Source organism: Acyrthosiphon pisum, chromosome A3, assembly GCF_005508785.2.
Source record: "Acyrthosiphon pisum isolate AL4f chromosome A3, pea_aphid_22Mar2018_4r6ur, whole genome shotgun sequence".
In the NCBI taxonomy this organism is placed as follows: domain Eukaryota; kingdom Metazoa; phylum Arthropoda; class Insecta; order Hemiptera; family Aphididae; genus Acyrthosiphon; species Acyrthosiphon pisum.
Window position 1 is genome coordinate 24,291,543 of NC_042496.1, and position 6,978 is coordinate 24,298,520.

The 6,978-nt window shown below is 30.4% G+C and overlaps 1 protein-coding gene and 1 non-coding gene across 3 annotated transcripts in view; one reads left to right on the forward strand and one right to left on the reverse strand.

Moving 5' to 3' along the window:
• Positions 1-6,978, forward strand: part of LOC100573020 — a 36,245-nt gene that overhangs the window by 19,327 nt on the left and 9,940 nt on the right. The window lies entirely within an intron of this gene.
• On the reverse strand, positions 2,037-2,108 carry TRNAA-UGC. The gene has a single exon. It is a non-coding gene; the product is annotated as a tRNA-Ala (tRNA).

Below are 6,978 nucleotides of genomic sequence, written 5' to 3' on the forward strand. Positions count from 1 at the left end.
GAAGGGTTTTTGTTGTGATATTACTAATTTTTATCGTTATTAAATATTGAGTATTTACTCAAAAATCTATAAGAACAGTAATATTTATGGTAACATTAGCAACACTGATGCGAAGACGACTACGACGACGTCGACGACGGCTACCGTGATTCTGAATTTAATATAAATTTCTATTAAAAAGTTCACGCTTTTTCATTTATAACCTAATTTCTAAGACAATTTTGATGGTTTTTACAAAAGCACGTTTTACACAACATTTTTGATGTTTTGGAGTTAACTACGAGTTAAATGATGCATTAGAAAATCAGTTATGTCGTATAACAAATTTACCTGTGTTTTACACAGTTTAAATAGGCAACTCGTGCTTCGATACCTATACTATACACACACCGTCGTGCATTTATTTATTTTTTATTTTTTGGTTGAAAGCTTATATATTTACAACCAATTCAAAAATCCGTATTTTTAAACAGTTTTCGATCGGCGTTTCGTCGGTAGTATTTGATTTCTTGTTTCGACTACTATTTACCAATCGTAAACTTGTCTCCGACCTCGTATATATATATATAATGTTATATTAATGCCAATACTACTAAATTGCTGACTTTATATCATTGGTTTTATTAGACCGATTTTCACATAAACGTTGTAACTTCCCAAATTGTTGAATATAATCTATATAGTCTTTACCATGTAATTGGGAGAACTTCTTGAACTGGTTAATGGCGTTAATGCACTATGTGGTTTTATATTATTATACTTTCCTGTTCTCCTATCTATTATTTCTATATAATTGAGTATGTGCATTGCGCCTTTTCGATGGATCCAGGGGCGGACTTGGCATTTTTCCGCCCTTAGGCATTACAACACTAGCATCCTTTACATTGGCGTGCTCCCACGGTTGGGGATGGGTGGGGGTAATTTTCCATGAAATAAACTATAAAAATTGGATGAAATCTATAAGATTTCTGAGCAGTATGCACTATGCAGGAGACCAGTGGCGTCATTTGGGGGGGGGGGGGGCATTTGCATTTATCATTAGCGGGCCGGGTATGGGCTAGTTTTGGGCCTTTATATAGTAGCTAATAGGTAATATATTTAAGTTACCTTTACATATATGTATTAATTATTTAGTTATTATCTCTCAAAAAATGGGTTACTTACCTATTCGCCCCTGGGTGGATCTTATGCAAATTTGTTTAATTTACAAGAGAGAGAAAACGTTTTTATTGAATTCAAGCGAGCTGCTCTTTATGTGAGTTTCCAATACACAGCATACTAATCAATACATAGATACAACTGATACATAGATACTCTGTGGGGACAGTGTGAAATTTACAGTAATTATTAACAATATAATATAGTAGTTTCGGTTTGTGATGATCTTTATATTTAATAATAAACTATTTAATTAAAATGTATGTATAATAAAACCTAGAGAGACTTATTCTACGAATATAAATGGTAATTTATTATGTATAGCGAGTCCTTTAAAACTGATAGACATATACTTATTATGTTTGTGTGGTACATTCGTTTATTGTACAATTGTACAATGTCTATTCTACGTCATGTATTTTTTATCTGTGACGAATATCATTATTTTACAATGAAAAGATAGTTATTTATACATATTATCTACTATATTAATACCTACAGGCTACTTATATAGTTTGTCTTTATAGTCTATAGACGTACGCTGATATTAAATCAATAATAAAAACAAAATACCTTGGCTACGCCACTGGCATACGCAGCGGGTAGGCATACCAGGTATTTGACTATTTTATTTTTACCTTTATGACATACACATTTATTATTGAATACTATGCTAATTTTAACCTTTGTTTAATAAATATAAATTAAAATTATCGTATTTAGTATTGAACCATATAATAATACTATACAAATTCTATATAATAATAATTATCGATTTACTAAATAAATATTACAAAATATAGTTATACATTTTTTTTATTAGTATAATAATATATTAAATTATAATTCACCGCAAAGAAAAATAATAAAAAATTTCTTGGAGACGCCGGGGACCGAACCCGGGGCCTTTCGCATGCAAAGCGAACGCTCTACCACTGAGCTACATCCCCATGCAAATGTAACTTGTTGAATTGAAGTTATTTAACAAATGTAAATTTTTAGCGATATATTTGAAAGTATAGTATTAAAATGGGGCTGGGGGTCTGCATAAATCGGGAAAGTAAAAGCCTGGAATATATTTAACGGGAACAATAATATACAGTAAAGTATTAAGTATTAGCAGGAAAATTATTACACAGGAAACTGATATTCCGGAAATATATTTTGGGGAAAATATTATTCAGGAAAATAAATTTCGGGAAATTATTTGCTGAAAGAATATTACGTGGGAAAATTAAATTCAGGAAACATTTTTTTGGTAAAATACTTCTTAAGAAGGATTGAACTGGAACAATATTACATTGGAAAATTTGGTTTGACAATTATTAATTTTGAAAACTGATTATGATTGATCAACATGAATATTTTTCCAAGAATAAAAATATGATATTTTTGTATTTATATTATTCATTATGACACTAACAATAATAAGAATATTCAAAATCGCCTCGATCATTCCCTAGTAAACTTGTTGATCAATCGTAACCCGTTTTCAACATTTAAATCTGTCAAACCAAATTCTTTTAGTTTTGTCTAGCTTATTGGTCTAAAAGTCACTTTTTTTTCATCTGCTGCAGCCCCCTAAAAATTTAAAATTTAATAATTATTTTTTAGTTGAAAATGTATAAAACTTTTATAGCTAAGGATGAAACATTCTCAGTTTTTTATAAGCATTGAAAGTTCAAATATTGACAAAATACGTAAAAATTACGAAAATTTGCAAATTATTTTGAGTAAGAAATTCATAAAAATTTTTCTTTTTAAATCTAAAATTTGAAAATCGAATACAAGATCATTCATAAGTTTGTCTACCTTTTTCAAAAAAAAAAAAAATTTCTACAAGCAAGGTAAATTATATTTTTATGAGCGTTTTAAATTCATAATTTTACAACATTTGATATTCACTCGATTTCTCATTTAACGATTTTCTTATTTTGTTGTAATTAAAAAACGAATGACTGTAGATACTTGACAATTTTACTGAATATTTATATTAGCATTTTTTATACACGATAAAATTTTTAAAATAATTGACTCTTTTAGAGCTGTTTACAGACATTGTCAGTTTTCAATTTTTTTAGTTTTTTTTTTTCTATAAGTATCAATAACATTTTATTTGATGGATAAACAAGCGTGACCATTTAATGCAAGGCTCCTGATATATTGTTACAATAGCAGTTGAAAAATATTAAAATTACATAGGCACAATTTTTTTTTACAAGCATTTAAAGTTCGATTTTTGACAACATTTATCAAATTTTAAATTTTAAAATGATTTTGTAGTTAAAAATGTATAAAATACTCAACTTTTATAGCTAAGGATTAAAAATTTAAAACAAGTTTCCCGGTAAATAGGTTAATTTGTAACCAAAAAATTTCAAAAATATAAAAACTTTTTATTGAGATGATTCGGATTCCAGTATTCCACAGTTCACATGTCCCACACGACCACACCATAGGTACAATAACAAATATAATTGTAGTACTATTACAAGTACACTAGTACGCCAGTGTCAAGTATAATTGATCCACACTACCGTTTTTTTGGAGAAAAAATACACCTATGTTCATTCAGCGTTCCTACGGACTGACTTGAGTCTTACTACACTAATAATTTTTAAAACATATCTATATAGTCAATTTTGAATTCTTCGAAAGTAAACGGAGTAACGATTTAGCATTCACGTGTCTTGAGATGTCTAAAATCAAAATTATTTCACGGCGAAATATTGTAAATCAGACCTAGTCCTATAGGTAAACGAGTTACATAATAGGTCTCTACTTGAGTCTTACACCCGATAATAATTTTTAAAGCAGATATGTTATTTTGTTCTTGAGTCGACTTTGGATCCGTCGAGCCACGAAAATTCATTCTCAAAATGAATAATTTCCCACCAATAGTGATACAAGAATAATATTTAACAGGAGTTGATAATAATTAAATTATATTATATTATATTATTAAATCGGAGAAATAATGCCCAGGAAGTTAAATCCCAGAAAATTATTACACAGGAAAATATTATACAGAAAAGTATCTCATAGGAAAATATAACACTGGAAAAATACTTTAATGGAATAAAAAAAAAGCTATTAATGAGCTGGGTAAAAATCGATAGGTAGACATGGATGCCATTTGGGGGGGGGGGGGCTAACGGACTGAAGCCCCCCATTGCACGTATTATTATTATTTTAAAAAAAATATATATTGATCAAGTTTCAACTGTCAACTTTACTATAGTAAGCAAGACATAAATTTCATATACGACTTACCAGAATGAATTCATTTTTGAAAAAACATTGTATTTGCATGAATGCAATTTCCTAAAATTATATGTTATTTTTCGGTAAAAGTATGAACTACTTGCAGGGGCGGATTTACCCATAGGCCACCAAGGCACTGGCCTAGGGCGTAATACTTTTTGGGGTGCAATTTTTTAGTTAATTTTTACTTTTTACTTTTTCATAATTTCATAATTCTATTTACCTAAATCTATATATTATATTAATTTTTTTGCGTATACAACTTGCATGAAACTGGAGAATGACTCACGTAGTCACGTCACAGTAACGTTTTAATTCGTAAGCTATAATAACTTTGCCGTTTGAGTTTAATTCTGTGACCAGCGCGCGCCGCCACCGCTAGAGGTTCGATATCGACACTCGACGAGGCAGTTGCTGGCGTTGCCTATGTTAATTCATGCGAGATGGTATATGGGTGTGCGGCGTAAACACGTACAATATTGTGAATGACGCATGCCCAAAACGACAGCCAAGGCAGTCAAATATACTGCCGCGGGCCGCCGGGTACATTACTACATTGTATATAGCCGCTCTACTAGCTAGGTGGGGGACAGCTCGCACAGTGCTTAGTGGAATGACTTGCCTCACCCCGCACCCAGCACCACAATTAGAATACTGGAATTAATTCTGGAAATCAGGTGTCTTGATAAAGTAATTAATTATAATAACTGGCACTGTCGCCCGTCTCCTGTATAGTGCATACTGCATACTGCTCAGAATTTTGCTAATTGATTACGATTATAGAGACTAGAGTGCTCAGATAAATCAATACGCAAAATGATTTAATTATTGTACAAGTGTACAAATGTTTTCTATGCAAAATTGTATTAATATTTATTTGTTTAGTTGGTATGTATAAATATAAAAATACCTAACCTCAATACATTTGAAATAATTAGTCATAGTCTATGACGCATACGATTTTTTTTAAAAATTTTTTTATACACAATTAGGTAGGTTGTGAATCATTTACCTTTAAAATTCCAAATATTCATTAAGTATAAATATATATTATTGTGTTGATTACTTACTTTATCGCCATCATCTGTCACGCGAAAGGTAGACTATACAGACACACAGTCTACTGCAAGTACGAATAGTATGATGCACTATGCACTTTGTACAGTCATATAGATTACGGATATAGATATATAATATAGGTACGGACCACAGACGTACGGTAAAGACGTAAAGTCCAATTCAACGTGTATGTGTGGTGCGTCACAGAACACAGATATAACTTAATATGACTAATAGGTTGAAAAATAATTTTGTACAAGTTGTAGTTACTGCAATTAAATTATGGATTTATAAATTTAAATTCATCGCGCATATTATTTTCCACGTATTATAGAATTATACTAAAACATAGCCAAACAGTTGCGGTTGGTAGATAGGAGAGTAAAAATAATCCTAAAAAATTAATTTTTTCAAAGTAGGTAGGTATCGAGTATTTTTTGACAACATTATTTTGTGAAATACTTGATTCATAGTCTAAAAATGTATCACGATACAAGATACTCGATACTTTATATAATTGTATCGAGATACAAAATACAAGATACAATTGTATCGAAGATATGGAAATTAGATACTTGTATCGAAGATACTGCCCTACCCTGCCGAATTTTTCAAGTTGAGAATTGATTCAAGAAGTTAATTTTCATTATTTTGATCCAATGCGAACATTTCTAATCGTCGTCATTTCCATTCATCAATATTTTTAACATTGACACTATTTGACTCACCACAAATTTGATGCCAAACAATATTATGTCGATTTTTAAAACTTTCCAACCAGCAATTCGATGCTTTAAATTCGGTGACTGACATTTGTTCAGCAATTTGGCGTGCTTTAGTCTGTATAATTGGTCCAGAAATTGGTATATTTTTTGCCCTAGCACTTACAAACCACTCCCAAGTCAAATTATTAATTTCTTCATTAGCGTTGGATTTTGGTTTTCTTTTCATTCGCCCATTTCCTAAAATCAAAAAATATACGTACATATATAGAATTTTGAATTTTACATTTTTATAGTTAAGCATATTGCATACCATTCATCCATTGTTCTTTTATTTCATTTTTTTGCTTTAATATATTATGCACTTGACTTTTTCCACATTTGAAAAGTTCACAAATTTGTTTTACTGTTAATTTATCTTTTTCACTTGACTCAATTAGTTTAATTTTTTCATTTAGTGTTAAACATTTATTTTTAGACGTCATACTGAATATACGCCTATACGCAGTCTACGTCAGAACACTACTACGACACTTATCGATAAAATAAACTTATTGCAACGAAATAATCTATATACAGTAGAAGCCGCGGCTTATTAGAAACACTTTGGGACCAAAGTGAAATGTGTCAATTAACCGATTGTTTCTAATAAGCGAATTAAATGTCCTAATATACGGGCGATCCGTCCTGGTACATTTTGTTTCAATAACGCGATTGTATCAATAATCCGTGTTTCTAATAAGCGGCTTCTACTGTAATTGATATAGATTATATT